The following is a 16,872-nucleotide window of genomic DNA, read 5'->3' on the forward strand; positions in this document are numbered from 1 at the left end:
CCATGAGTTTCCCGGCCGCCGGTTCCTCGCCCTCAATGCTCGGCCCCCTGAGTAGCCCGCGGTGGCCTAGATCCTCCATAGGACTCTGCCCTGTGCCCCGTGTCGTCCAACCCGATCCGTCCCACCCTTGAACTCTGTCTGCCCCCGGCCCGTCTGCCCGAGACCCCATCCTTGGACTCTGCCTTGCCCCCGGGCCGTCCACCCGAGATCCCTTCCTGGTCCTCTGCCGTGCTCCTGGGTTGTCAGCCCAAACCCGTCCTCCTGACCCCCTTCACCCAACCTGGTGGCCCTAGTTTTGTGCTCAAGTCCAAGTCAAGTCTCAAGTCAGGATGGGCAAGTTCAAATCAAGTCCAAGTCCTAAACTTTGACAAAACGAGTCATAAACAAGTCATTATGTGCTTTTCACCAAATGTAATGACATCGATCAACAGAATAATACTTAATAATCAAACTGCTCTTTATTAGTCACTTTAATAATCAATTTTCTCTCTGCTGGTAAAGTAACGTGTTTTTTTCTAATTTAATAGGGATCAGTAAGGTAAGGCTACCGTGACGGTTTGATTCAGAAGGAGTTTAATGTGCAAGATCCCTGATGTTGAGGTGACCAGAATGTTTATTTCCACTGTGTACAACATGTTATAAGGGACCCACAATCTATCTTTATGCAAGGGATAATGTGCAGCGAGGCGGTCTCTATGGGGAAAAGAACACCTGAATCTAGATCCCTCTGCAGNCATGTTATAAGGGACCCACAATCTATCTTTATGCAAGGGATAATGTGCAGCAAGGCAGTCTCTATGGGGAAAAGAACACCTGAATCTAGATCCCTCTGCAGGTGGTACTTTAAGTATATTTTGATGCTAGTACTTTTACTTGTAACATTTTGAATGCAGGACTTTTTATTGTAACCGAGTTATCCTACACTCTGGTACTTTTACTCAATCTAAACTTCTCCCACCTCTGACAATAAATCCTGAGTGCCAAAAAAAAAAAACCTGCTCTGAAGGTTATTTTCATTTTACAAATCCTGCACTCAGATTTGCTTTCTCCAATATCATTGAAATGCAGCCAAATGCTGCTTATTTTTTCGGTTTTCGCTAATTTCTTGACTTTTTCCGACGCGCTTGCATTTAAATCCGTCTCCCTGTCGCTCTGTGCAGCTGGCCTGTACCACTACACCTGCTGTGCCCCCCACCCTTCTTTCACAATAGTATGATCCTAGTGTGTCCTCGCATATGATTGGCCGCATGGTGGCCCAGCTAAATAAAGTCCCGCCCCTGCCTGCAAGAGTAGAAGCGGCTGGAGATTCTGCTCTCCCCGACGGGAGTCTGGTCTTCTAGCGGCATCTCGTGATCGGCGTGTTGGAGACCCCTGAATTAAATTATCAAGTCACCTCAAGTCAGAAGGCTCAAGTCCAAGTCAAGTCCCAAGTCATTGGTGTTCGAGTCCCTTGAGGTGACTTGATAATTTAATTCAGGGGTCTCCAACACGCCGATCACNAGAGCGAAGTGATTGGCTAAGCTGAAGAGTGACGCCCCCGGTCACTTATTGAGAGGAGAGAGTGTAGAAACATGGAGATAGAAATGCATGAATGAGTAAAGACGGTCTTCCGTGTCTAGACCCCGGGCCGGGGGGTTTTCATCGGATCGGTTCTACCCTCCCGAATGATACTTCCTGCACAACGGGGCCTAATCACCAAAACTACTGTCACATTCATTTGTGTATCTGCGCATTAAATATGTATCATCACATCAAAACCGTCTCTCCTGATTGAATTATATTCTCTTTGCTTTAGAATTACTGTTTTTAAATGCCATTATAATGTGCTTCCGCTGCGCAGTTTCTTGCTTCTTAACGTCACTTTGAATTGCCTTGTGTTGAAAGGTGCTATATAAATAAACTTGCCTTGCCTTGCCTTGCTGCTGTCAAATGTTGTGCTAATTTTACTCCTTCCTACACTGTTGGGTAGTTTAACCTTCAGCAATGCATCATATTATATCATGTTATTAAATGTTTCCAGCCTTGCTTTACTGAGAATCACAGGTGTCTCTAAAAACTTTTCTTGAGAAAAACAGCCCTGTTTTCAAATTGTAAAGATGCATTCTCCAGTGGATCCAAGAGGGTTTTTGAAAAGATTTCGAACTTTAAGAGAGTGAGACTTATCCTAAAGGAACATGTCATCCTTTTAGTTCATTGCAAACATTCAATGAACTAAAAGGACCAATGTTGGTAATACATGGGTTTCAAAAGACAGGAAGGATATGAAAAATTGTAATCTGAAAAGTAACCTAAGATGTCAGACAAATGTAGGGGAGAAAGTAAAGTATCTACCTCTGAGAGTTGAGTGGAAGAAGCTTAGTAAAGTTCAAATAGCTCAAGTTTGTACTTAGTTGCATTCACTATGCTATCAATAATTGTTAGATGAAAAAAAGGGAATATTAAATGATTAAAGATGTGATCAGATGACAAAACATTTAATATGACAATCATGAAAGGATGTGATTACAGATGATCCTTCGAGTGGCCGATTCTGAGGAGAAGACTGCTGTTGTTTATAGCCTATCCAATTTATTCAATTAGCGGTAGCCTAATATGCTAGCAGTAGATGAAGTGATATCCCCACTTCACTCTCTGGACCACACCAAAACGGATCAGCGAGGCCTCTCTCGCTGCCGCTGACTGATGAGAAGTGGCAAGATTCTGTCATAGATGTGATTATGTTCATATTGAGCCTCCTCTCGGCTGTCTGTCGGACTACAGGAGATCACATTACAGCCTCATCCTGGAACATTTGTCCTCCTTCAAACAAGAGACTCTTCATATCATGTGTCTATGTGCTTGTGTTTGTTGAACGGGTACTTGAAGGTGACTTCCACCTTTACACGTCTTGTGAGGGAGGAACCGATGAAACCCTCCACAGAGACGTGACTGATTATATTTATCATATATATATATATATATATATATATAATGGTAAGAAAGCAATCCAAGCAACTGCAGTGTCTTGGCTGAGGATTGAAATATGGATATATATGGAGTGTATATGACAGTTAAAGTTCCTCTGATCAATAGTTGTATTAAATATGGATGAGGATTATGTCTATGTGAATGTTGTGTCTTGTTGTATCAGAACCACATAATCCCCTGACGGCACGTTGGAGCATCTTCCTGCTTATTGTTTTGGTTTCACAGCCTCCAACTTTATGGTTTCAGCTTTAGGAGACAGCTGTTTCCAGCCAAAAAGCTCTAAGAACCCCACTGTGCTCAAAACCAAACAGCAGGAAGACAAAGTTTGTGACCAGCTGGTGAGGAAGTCAAACATCTAGAGCCACATACTCCCCTCAGGGGACTATATCAGGAGTCTTTTATACATAAATGTTTCCGCTCTGTGTTAAAAGATTCTAAAACTTTCAGGAAAGAAGATTCTCTCTCTTTTTGTCCTGATCCATTTATATAAAAACCTGCCTGAAAATCGGCTGATCAGATTTTAGACACTTTGTGATGTCACAATGTTTTATCGGGTTGAGCAACCATTAGCCAATAGCCAACCAAGGTAACCCCCACCCACCTTATTACCTGAATCTCCTCCTAAAGCACCATTGTTTTTCTTTAACCAATCACTTCGCAGAGGGGCGTGGCCAGCAGCAGCAAATTAGCATTTAAAGCTATATCTTACACTGTACATTATTTTCTTGTATTTTATACCCGTCTTGATACATTGTAGCTTGTTTTTTTTTAAGGATTATTTTACAATTGTATAATGTGTTTATGTTGCACTATTACTTAATGATTGTGAGCTTTTTGGTAAATCACTTTGAATTGCTATATTAATCAACTTGCCCTGCCTAATATGATACTTGTGTTCATGAGGTTGTAAGAAACATGATATGATATATATGCTAATATCGCTCTGTCTGTGCTGGATGTGTAAATATAGCTAGTTGTGGAAGTCTTCTGTCATCATGTGACCAGAAATTATATTCAAGCCAGCTTTATTGGAGTAAATGTCATCTATGAGAGGTTTCATTTTACGTAGGAGTTTTTTCTTAAAAGTTATTCACAAAGCCGCTGAGACCTACTCATACTAAGGATAAATCACTAAGAGTGAACTAAGAGTGACGCGCCGTTGCTATGGATGACGTCGATTCTCGTGCATGAGTTTAGAAGCGGTCAGTACGGTGATTGGTTGTTCAGAGTAGGCGGTCTCGGTGAAACTCATCCGCAACATCCCACAAACGAGCCCACTAAATCACCGAAAAACAAGGAAATAGCCTCGGCTAGAAATGTATTCCTATCAAATAGTTATGGACAGTGCAGTTAGCAGAATACACGCATGATGACAAGTTTGTGCAGACCACGATAATGACGTTGTATATGCACGTTAAAGAGAGAGAGCAAACAATAAAAATATGTAAATTGCATTAAATAGAGGAGGCAATTAAAAGCACCCTGCAAACTATTATCCAATGAGCATATTTCCAGCACTTAAACACTTTCAATAACAGCCCATACCGCCGTTCAAGTCCCCCTATCATGATGAATGAAAACAATCTGCGTGTTGATGGAATGTACTTTCTTTCTATTGACGAACACGTCCTCATCTTTTGATGGCGCAATTATTTTTATGTGCGTCCCGTCAATAGCACCGACCACACCGGGCATACCTGCAATTGCCATGAAGTTGGCTTTGATCCTGTGTAGTTGTTGATTGTCCAAAGGAAACCGGATAAACTGTTGGATGATATGTGGTCTAGAGAGCGCGTTGATGGTTTGGTTTATGGCACAGCTGACTGATGGTTGCGATATTCCTAAATCGTCGGCATTGCAAAGTTTCATTTTCCCTGTTGCTAAATATCGTAGTGTTGCCAAACATTTTATTTCCGGACTAATCGGGTTATTCCTGTTAGTCGGGGATGTTATTGCATCCCGCACTAATTCCACAACAAGTTTGATACCCTCACGATTTAGCCTATATCTCTTGATCAATTCACAGTCTTCCATTGTCTCCAAAACATTTCGTCTCTCAGCCATTTTCAGATTCTTTGTGAATAGGTCTTACTGAGTTAGGAGTCCTCTCGAGGACTTTTAAGCTCTCCTAAACATAGGTGCTACTTTTAGGCCTAAAATACTTTGTGAATTGCTCTTAGTGAATACAATTAGGAGTCCTATAAATTTAAGACTGACACGCCCATTGTGCTAAGGAGTTTCTCCTAAATTCGCCAGTTAGGAGCTACTTTTAGCCCTAAGATCCTTTGTGAATACGGCCCCTGATTCATATAAATTACAGAATTAATATAAACAACTCTGCCATCTGAGATTAAGATGTACACTGCTGTTTTTGGGAGCATTTATTGAGTGAGAAAACAGAGCCAGCTGACCTAAAAGGGCTCAGTTTGGATATGAAATGTTGATAGTTGTTTCTGAAATCCCCAGATTAAACAATGGGTAACGCGTGGGCGCTCGTCTTAGTCCCTGCTTTGGTAATGTTGTACTAAATCTCCTGGAGGTTTAGCTCATGAATGACTGCAGGATAAACCCATGTGTACAGTAAACACCACCCTTGCCTTCCATTAGTGTAGCATTACATCATTTCTCGGGGGTGATAAAGAGCTAATATTAGCTTTGACAGTATAACATGTGTTTCTGGTTGAATCTGTGTGTTGCTAACACCAACAATGTAGATCAATCTTTATATCTTTCTTGCTTATCAAAGATGTATAGGTGTATAGGATTGCTGAATACATGCCTTTAATCATAATACCCAAAATGGCCATTTTGTTGTGTTGGTTTTCTGCCCTTCTTCTGCTCTTTTATGGCTGTTACGGGGCTGTTTCTTCAAATTGTGAAATGCTGCAATAATTCTGTGATGGTGTTTTTTTGTTGATGATGACAGGGAGGGAGAACTCCTCGGGAAAAATAGGCAGGTGGTGCTGGATTTGAGCCAGGAGAGGACCAACTGTGTCGCAGCACTGGAGGTGTTTGACACTAACATCACACGACAAACAGACGCACAAATCCCACTTGACAAACAAAGAAGCAGAAAGTCTAGAAAGTTTGCTCTTGATGATAGTTTGGCGAATGTCACTCTCCTTCTACAGTAAGTGATAATTCAAGAAAATATAATAATGATTATGAATTAGTAAGTGTTTTTCAAAACGTAACAAAATTGATGGGAAAACAGGAGAATGTTTTATGCTTTGAGTAATTTCGGAAAAAAGGTCAAGGTTAGTAACCATTCAGTTTACGTTATGCACAAACAAGCTAAAAAAAAAAGCGTTGTAATTCTGCCAAACACGGACTGCAGCAGAAAGGTCAGCCGGTGTCTAGACAGCTAGGTAAAACCTGACTGCTGGGATGAAAGAAATCTTGCATGTCCTGCTGATGTCTGCGTGTAGCCTGTGTGCTTTTATAAGTGAACTGCCCTTCTCTTTGAAAACACCTGTTTTTTTTGTCTTTCCTGTCAAGCTGTGAAACGCTCCTTTCAGCCATTCAAACAGAGCTCCGGGGGAAATCTGAAAAGTTAAATGTTGTTAAGGATTTTAATTGCTACCTGTCAAGCTGGGACATTTTCATTTGGTTGTAGAGCTTTGATTGTCTGCCTGAATTTGATTGGGTAGTCATTTAAAAAAGGGAGAAATGTTAAACTCTTTATTCAAAATATCTACATAGAAATGGCATGTGCTAAACAGACGGTAGCATTTCTCTCAATTCTTTTTTTTAGTACACTGCCATTATGTGCACTGTGAACACCGTGAATTTTGAATGTGTAGTTGTCTCAAATCGCACCAAGCTGCCCTCACCAGAAGTGACGATTGTCGTTGTGAGCTAACTAGTTAGCGAAGTTATTTCGCGGTACCAAATCATTTTAGACTGCTCAATTAATCCAATAAATTCAATAAAGTTCGGCTTCTTTTCGATACAAGTATAGTCAAAAGCGCAAGTGTGGTCCAGAATTCCACACTCAACTTTCAACCGTTATTTGTTCACCATCCAGGTACTCATAGTGCATTTTGCACTTAAAGAATAAACGGCCCACTTATGAACTCAAAATAGCTCATGTGAGCACAGAAGTAGAAAAATGATTGCACACCCCGAGGATGAATTGCACTTGATCCTTTAACGTTTCACCGAGCAGCGCAATCAGAATGTTAAACACTATTTCGTTTTTTTTTTAGCTTTACTTTTTACGCATCATTACAGATAAACCCAAGTATTTAGTATACTGTGTCACATCAGTGCTGCGTGTTTTACTGACAAATTAGCATGTTACTATGGTACAATTATAACTTTGCTGTCGGTGTAACCTCATCTGAATTTCCCCAATCGGTGCAGCTGCTCACTCCCCAACTTGATGTGACAAGCTACACATTTCCAATAAATGTGACGGGTGGTGCTGAAACATCATCTGCAGAGAAGAAAAACATTGCAAATGTCATCAAATAGGAGATATTCCAGACTTTGGCTAATCTTCAATTACAATTCTTTATTATTATGTGGTGAAAAGCTGATCTATTGTTTGTCATTATAATTTGCACACATGACCAGAGTTAATTGACCTTTAACCCCTGATTAACCCCTCTTGGTGCTTAGTTAAAGTGTAAGCCTGCCTATAAGAAAACATAGTACTGTATGTGTTTAGTAATTGATACAATTACAAACTGTGCTGCAAATATCCTTTTTAGGATTGGATTTGAATACCATATCCTTATTTAATAAGTCATAACATAATATTTGATAACAATCTTAATTCCAACGCAAAAAGCAGAAAAAAACAATCTGAATCTGTAAACAATTATATTTAGTGCCTATTTTCCTGCAGCAGTGTCTGGCTGTTGTTTCTTTAGTGGTAGTATGTTGCGATGCAGTATTGATAATTGAAGGTTGAGGCAGTGATTCATCTCATGCTACTATTTTTTACCAATAGCTGAAAGCGGTAGTGGCCTTTGACTCACAGACCGGAGGCCAGCAACACTTCCACTTTGCAGTTCTTTAAAGGCTCGGCCTCAGGTTTTCCTGCGTCACTTGGATGGCAGCCTGTCAATGGCTGCTGAAGTATCCTTTGGCTCTTCCCTTTATAGCTGCTTCAGTCCTGAGACAGCAGATACACTCGGGTCAGTTTCACATTTCATGCGCGGCATATGAAAAGGCCATCTCATGTGGTATTTTGAATAATTTTTGCACATTTAACAGTTCACTTTTTCCCTAAAAGCAGCTTCCCAAGATGTTACATAAGCAGGTACAAATTAAAAATGGATGTATTTACTGTTTTAACATCATTCCAGGAGCTTACAATTGTCAATGTTCAAATGTGAAAGGGAATTGATGTAAAAATAGGGTAACTACTTGTCTTTTAAAGTTTAACTTTGACACAGCTTAGAGCATATGATTTTCCAACACCTGAATAAAGAGGACGTTGCCTATATTTCTTGAAAAATATGTTGTTTTGGACATCATCATATCCCCTATCCATGCAGTCTGTGCCTTTGTTTGACTGAGTTGTGAATGAAACACAAAACCCTGTACTTTGATTCAAGGGAAATTCAGCAGACACCTTTAAAGTTCAGCTCTAGGACACCATTTCCTCTGACACACACACACACACACACACACACACACACACACACACACACACACACACACACACACACACACACACACACACACAGAATTTCCAGCTAGATTTGCTCTGCAGACTTTCAGCACATCATATACAGCTGCCTTCTTTATTTCTCACGTTGGTTTGAGGTGTTTCTTTCCCTTTTCAATGTGTTATCTGAATGCATCGCCATATCACCATTGAATTACTTTGAACAACTTCTCATGGCAAATAGCAAAACCACAAAACTGTTTCTTATTTCTTTGCAAAAGTACACAACTGGTGCATTTCTCTCCCCATATTTCCTGTCTGGAATTCAACACTCAGATAAAGAAAATGTGTATCGAAAACATCAAAAACTACTATTGGAAGCTCCAGATAAAAAATACAAAATGAGCCCTGTGGTTGATCAACCATGTGCAGAGCAACCTTTCAATCCTTGCAGTGCTCAGGAAAATGGAAAAATAAACATCTACCAATGAGCTACTCCATCTGATGAGGAAGATCATGTGATGGGATGCAAAGGTCAAAAACAGCTGCTAAATGGACTTAGCTGTGAAATTGTTTTGTCATCTAAAACTTTTGGTAAAGGTCAGAGAAAGATTGTGATTATGGTTAAAAGAAACCAATGTTGACTTCTGGGAAATGGGCTGCAAAAAGTGCATGCTGTCAAATTCACATTATAATCCACCCCAACCTGTTGAAAAATAAGAAAATGAAATCACAAGTCATTTTAACAATTGTATCAAACAGATAACGTGACTGAATCAATAAAAGTGTCGCGCACCGCTCGAAAATGTCGCGAGCACTGTGCTCAAAGCTCAAATGATTTCAACCTTGACCTCGTTACCACTGACCATTCGACGCGCAACCAATAGGATGACAGCTGAATAAATTGGCGCCTGTTAGCTGGGGACGTAACCATAGAAACAGAATTAAACTGGCTGTTTTAACCACAAGGCTCCGCGCCCAACATGGCGTGGAGCAACGAGCAAATCACGTTTAAAGTGAATGCAAAACGTAATACTAATGTATAGCACTGATTTGAGTGTCATGATTACCACCCTTTAATGCCAATCAAACAGCCTGATAACATCCATAATGTGTGGGTTTAAGTCCTAAGTGATTTCTCAGACTGTAATTACAGGCTTTTCTTTTCTACTCCTGTACCACCCGTGCATTAATTGACTTAATTTGCTTGTGTGCATCCAGCCAACTGTAGGATATAAATATAGCTTCATATCTTACCTAAGCTACAGAGTGTCTAAAAAGATAAGTACACCTCGGTTGAATTAATGGGATTATGCTGAAGTGTACTCTGTCATATTTGTTTTTGTAATTACCCTCTTACCGCAATAATGTAATGGCTTACTAGGCTTCCCTGGAGACAAGTTATCTCCAGAGATACTTCATAAGCAATTATACATGAAGGAGAAAAGTGTGCTAGTGTTTGCTAACATTGATGTTTGTGAGGGAGAAGGGCAGAGGATGGCAGTGTGCAGCTCCAGGTCACAGACAGGATCCCGGCTCATTATTTCCACACACGCCTTCAGCACCACACTGAGAAACGCAGGCGCCAGGATTAGCTTGACAACTGGCTGCCTGTCCATCAAAAAGTTCTCTCAGGTCCGATTAATGGTTCGGGTGGTGGAGGCTGTGATGGATGTGGAAGAACAAAAAGAGGAAGCGAGCAGACGTCTACTTGTATGGACGGTGTGCTCAGACGACCTGATTTGTTTTCGAGTGGAGCAGCAGGAAACAACAGGAGAGGATGCACACCTGATGAACTGTGTCCTAATTAGAAAGTGTGGGAACTCGCTTTTCGAAAAATCCATGTTCAAAGCCATTTCAATTACATTCATAATCCATAATCTCCGATATCCAAATAAATCATATCATTTTCACATTGAAAGAAATAATGCTTTACTTTCACTTTTTCATTATGTCATTTTGTTTTTCATTACTTGTCCATATTATAAAGTCGTTTAATCCAAAATGTCTCACTTTAAATTAGTATATCACTACTACATCACAAATCAGTATTAATCTCACTTGCACTATTGTTCCTTTTAATGTCAGTGATGCAAACACAGGTATGGTTAAAAAAGAGAGAACTATTCGAAGCAGGAAAAAAACAGCGTAATATACCATCTGACAAAGGCCTGTGCTATAATGCTTCAATTAACTGGCTATTCTTTATAATATACNTCTCAATAAGTGACCGGGGGCGTCACTCTTCAGCTTAGCCAATCACTTCGCTCTATTCCCAAGAGCCTATCATAGCGTGCGTCAAGCCCTTTAAACTCCGCTCTTTCCCCTCTGACAGCTGTCATTTCAGGTGACTCAACGCAACCCTCCTCCACCCCTTTTCGCCTCCCGTCCCTCCGAATCCAGGGTCAAGCTAAACCACTCCTCCTCAGACCGACCCAACTATCCATTCACCACCACCATGATTGAACTTGCGCTAAGCTTCATTTAACATAAAACAAGCTAATATAAAAAACACATGAATATAAGTTACAGTGCAGTGTAAGATAGTTCAATTGATGAGTTACTATGTTAATCCATGAACTTTAAAACACTGACAGGAAACATTTTACTGCACAATGACTACTTTTACTTTCATAGTTTAAGTACATTGACTGCTAATAGTTGCATTAATTGACTTGAGGGTTTTGAATGATGGAATTGGATAATGTTAACAGTGTGATTATAATTTACAAAATTGTTTAAGAAACCAAATGAAACACTTTTTGTATTTATCCTTAATATCCTTCACAGTTGCAGTATTGCTGCCTTTAATTACTGTCTTTGTGTGACAAAAGTATAATTAAATCAGTATTTGCTTCATGATCAGGATGAATAATAACGGCTGATTGATGCCGGTATGTGATGACTGTTCATACTTTACTCAATCCAACTCCCTTCTGGCAAAAACACAGACAACATTCAACGTTTTCATTCCTGTTCTTCATCCAAATCCATTACTCACACTGTTTGGTGTGGGAGTGGGTTTACTGGTATAATGAATGCAAACAGCAGAAATAGAACAGCGTGTGGGAACCAGAGCATACATTGAGGGTTTGAATCAGAGCGGCTTTCGCTCACAGAGACTGGAGGTTTGTTTACCGAAGTGCCCTCATCCTGAAGGTACATTTAAACTTAGAAACATCAAACTTGTTTCCTAAGACAGTTTTATTAGATGCCAAATAGAGAAGAAAACTTTCACAGAAGTGATAGTGTCAGAGTGAAAGACAATTCGCTGCCAACACACAAGACAAAACACCAAGTCAGTATGAAACAGTGAAGTCAATGTATTTTCAAAAATTGTGAATCAGAAAAGAATCACAACAGTACTTTTTTGAGCTGGCACTTTACTAAAATCAGTGGTAGACTGTGTTTCATGAACAAAACAAGCAGTATTTGTCTATTGGAGATTATATTACCTGCAGTGGAAAGTCAATTACTCAAGTATTGTGCTTGCATACTTCTACTTCACATGAATATTTAAATGTTATGCTACATGTACTTTTACTCCACAAAATGTTTGATGCAAATAAGGTACTTTTCCTACTTTATTTATTAAACATTCCGTCATTAGTTAGTTACATGCTTACATGAAATTATGCAGTATTGAAGTCCTACGTAATATACAAATTATTTTTGAAAAAAGAACTACAATTGGCTAAACTTTGACACATTGCAACATTATACATGATATGAAATGTATTTGTGTGTGAGTGCACAGTTCTAATACAATACAAAGAGAAAAAGATTCTGCATAACCAGTACTTTTACTTCTGATTAATATTGCTTATATTACTTGTGTACTTCTACTTAAGTCAAATGTTCTATTCAGGACTCTTAATTGTAATAATGAAAGTTTAAAGTTCATAGTGTTACGCCCAGGTCTAGGGGAACCTACTGTAGGCGCAGCACAAAATTGCACACTCCCCCACTCCCAAGAAATGGTCAATGAGACAGAAAAATGCCTCTGGTCATTTGAATTACCTGTTTTAAAGGAGGCGAGACAAACCCACACAAACAAATACACCTTTGCATATAGCTATAAATCTTGCCTAACAAAATAAGTAAAATAAAATACGGGCTTCTTACCTAACCAAACGAAAAACAGGAGAAAACGGGATTTAAACAAAAGAAAAATGTTTCGCACTCCTAGACAAATCAAAGCGTGTCTTCAAGACAGATTAAATTAGCTTAGCTTTACAATGATACACCAATGTACAACAGGGACAAATCAATAACTTTAGCCACACAGAACAACAGATCAGGGGCCGTATTCACAAAGGATTTTAGGGCTAAAAGTAGCTCCTAACTGGCGAATTTAGGAGAAACTCCTTAGCATAATGGGCGTGTCAGTCTTACATTTAGGACTCCTAATTTTATTCACTAAGAGCAATTCACAAAGTATTTTAAGCCTAAAAGTAGCACCTAAGTCTGGGAGAGCTTAAAAGTCCTCGAGAGGACTCCTAACTCAGTAAGACCTATTCACAAAGAATCTGAAAATGGCTGAGAGACGAAATGTTTTGGAGACAATGGAAGACTGTGAATTGATCAAGAGATATAGGCTAAATCGTGAGGGTATCAAACTTGTTGTGGAATTAGTGCGGGATGCAATAACATCCCGACTAACAGGAATAACCCGATTAGTCCGGAAATAAAATGTTTGGCAACACTACGATATTTAGCAACAGGGAAAATGCAACTTTGCAATGCCGACGATTTAGGAATATCGCAACCATCAGTCAGCTGTGCCATAAACCAAACCATCAACGCGCTCTCTAGACCACATATCATCCAACAGTTTATCCGGTTTCCTTTGGACAATCAACAACTACACAGGATCAAAGCCAACTTCATGGCAATGCAGGTATGCCCGGTGTGGTCGGTGCTATTGACGGGACGCACATAAAAATAATTGCGCCATCAAAAGATGAGGACGTGTTCGTCAAGAGAAAGAGAGTACATTCCATCAACACGCAGATTGTTTTCATTCATCATGATAGTGGGACTTGAACGGCGGTATGGGCTGTTATTGAAAGTGTTTAAGTGCTGGAAATATGCTCATTGGATAATAGTTTGCAGGGTGCTTTTAATTGCCTCCTCGATTTAATGCAATTTATGTATTTTTATTGTTTGCTCTCTCTCTTTAACGTGCATATACAACGTCATTATCGTGGTCTGCACAAACTTGTCATCATGTGTGTATTCTGCTAACCGCACTGTCCATAACTATTTGATAGGAATACATTTCTAGCCTAGGCTATTTCCTTGTTTTTCGGTGATTTAGTGGGCTCGTTTGTGGGATGTTGCGGATGAGTTTCACCGAGACCGCCTACTCTGAACAACCAATCACCGTACTGACCGCTTCTAAACTCATGCACGAGAATCGACGTCATCCATAGCAACNTCAGGAACGAGGAGCTCCGCCTATATGGCCAACTCTCCACCTATCAGGGGAATGTGGGGTTGGGCTACGGCCGGCCATTGCCGCTCGAAAGCGCTGGAGACGCTGTAGTGCATATGCCAGGCCTGTAAGTGGCGCTGTAGTCTGCCACAAAAGCAGCGAAGAAGACTTCCCGCGCATGGTTGCCATGGTTGCCCTTCTGTTTATTCTCCGCTGTGGCTCTTTTTCTCCCTCCCTGAGGCAAGCGTTTGCTCCTGTAATTCAATGCAATCCATCCCCGTCGAGGCAAGCACTGTTAGTCCACCAGCAGATGACGAACATGTTATTTATTGAGCTTTAAAACAAATGAATAATGACTCTATATAATCATATATAAGAATAAAACACGGAGGACGGAGATCTCTTTTTCTCCCCCTCTTCTGACAGCCCAGCAGTTGATCTCAAAGCACGCTCCACTCTCCTGCAGGGGGGCGGTGCATTAAAGCTACGTCACATAATCAGCCCCCTGCAAAGACAGGGCTGGAAAGAGCAAATAGAGCGAAATGAGGCATGGCTAAAATACAGGATCTGTTTGGTATTTTGAAAAAAAACCTATATTTATATACTTTATATAGGTATGGCCCTACAATATATTGTTCAAATATAGCATACGTCCCCTTTAAGAGACATATTTAATGTCTGCCATCAAGAACAGCTTTTTTCGTTTTACATTTGTATTTATTGTCATTTCCATTCAGTCACAGAAACATGAATTTGGTGATTTGGCTCAACACAACACAAGTGTGTTAACTTAAGTTTGAGTCAATCATCATCATCATCTTTATTTAAAGAGACTCTTGGTCCATTATTACAAGACATACAACACTCAAATATAAATAAAAAAAGGCAGTTATACCAATGTTTCCACAGAGGTGACTGGTATCGTACAGCACAACACTTTCACGTTACTTCCGGTATGATGAACATTCCCTTTCCGGTTTTATTCTCTAGTTTGTAAAAGTGTTTCTGGAAATTTGTCTCATTTCTCGTAAAAGTGTTTCGCATCTTGGAATTTTATTTATTGTTAATGTTAAATAGTTTTTCACACTTTTTAATTCTCGTTTTCCCTTCTCAACCACCACTATGGACTCATGTGGGCCTTTTGACTTCAATATGACTGAAATGTTGCAATATTGCAAATGTTTATTTTGAAAACATTTCTAATCACCCAGCTACACACCATACTAATATTTTGTAAACTTACCTGCATAGCAAGGTGTCTTTCATTACTGGTGTACTTTGACTGCAGACACTCACTACTGGAGACAAGAAATGTCTAAAAAAAAGATAAGGGAGAGGAACAAATACAAAAGATAAGCTTACATAATACAATCACATCTAGTTTCAACAACGCTGACATTAGCTGGTATGCAAGCCTCTAGTTTTAGTTGTTAAACTGGCATTGATGGCCAATAAGCCAAAACCAGTGGGTTGATTTTACATAAGATACGCTAAATTGTAGGGATGGGTATCGTTAACGGTACTACTACTTTTATCGATACGGTCTTTTAACGGTACTTTTATCGGTTCTTTTGGAGAAAAAATTAAGGTAAACTAACTAAACAAATTGTGAGCAAAACTAACATTGCTTTTTATTTAAATTACATTTCTAATATTTCACATCAAAAGAAACAACAATGTTTGAACAAATGGTATTGAATAATCTGATGACAGAATTGTAAACAAAATAGCTGAAACTTTAACAAATAAATAACTCAGTTACCTAATCATTAACCCATGTTTGTATAATTGAGTTAACTCTGTGTGTTGCTGCTAGCATACATAACACCTGACGTGGAAACGTTACTCGTGGATGGGGCTACAGAGCTACTACAAAGACAGTCGAACCGGTGCATTTCTCCGTCTGAATGTGGTGCACTTTTGCAAGATGTTTAGACAAATTGCTTGTGTTACCGCCCTGACATGGTAAACTCTTATTGCACTTTTGGAAACGAGCATTGTCCACACTCGGAGCGCGTTCTCTCCGCCATCTCCTCCGTGTGTGTGTGTGTGTGTGTGTGTGTGTGTGTGTGTGTGCGCGCGCGCGTATGTGTGTGTGTAATGGCGGGGGAGAGATCTCTCGTCTGGATTTGAAAGATCAAAAATACTGAAAATAATCATAGACGCAGTCTTCTTGCGTATTAGAAACGGAGTTGGCGACACTAAAACTGCAATATAATGTTTGTGTAGCAATAATACATACAACATATTTCTTACATGTCTGCCTACCGATAAAAAGACCGATAATGTCGGAGCTTAACGGTACCACAGTCTTTAATAATTCAGCCCTATCCCTACTAAATTGTGATATGTTATTTGTTATGTGGATAGAAAATTACACATTAGCTATGGGGTTTTGGTCATATCACATCAGGTCACTGTTAGTATTAAATACTGGATGCACCAGGCAGCGTGGCACACAATCTAAAGCTATATAGTAGCTGACACAGTATTTTAGTATCATAATGTTGCACGAACACCGCCTCCCCCCAATAAAAAAATACTTTTTAAATAAGTGAGTCCGCCAATGCCAGATTGATCTGAAACTGAGAATTACCCCCTAGTCGACGGGTTTGAATCTCTGAATAACCCACTAAAAACTAACCGCGCGAGGAGCTCCACCCACCAATGTGAACTGGCAGAGCTACACCTGTTACGAGCAATGGTTTTACGTTATTCTCAAATCATACAGTCACGCCTTGTGCTTCGTTAAAACAGATTTGTTACGTCTATAATTTTTGCATGAATCGGCCCAATGGAGCAATCCGTACGATCGATTGAAGTCGTGACACCCTTATTTAGTCCTAAA

Source organism: Notothenia coriiceps, unplaced genomic scaffold (assembly GCF_000735185.1).
Source record: "Notothenia coriiceps isolate Sejong01 unplaced genomic scaffold, NC01 NC01_scaffold00028441, whole genome shotgun sequence".
In the NCBI taxonomy this organism is placed as follows: domain Eukaryota; kingdom Metazoa; phylum Chordata; class Actinopteri; order Perciformes; family Nototheniidae; genus Notothenia; species Notothenia coriiceps.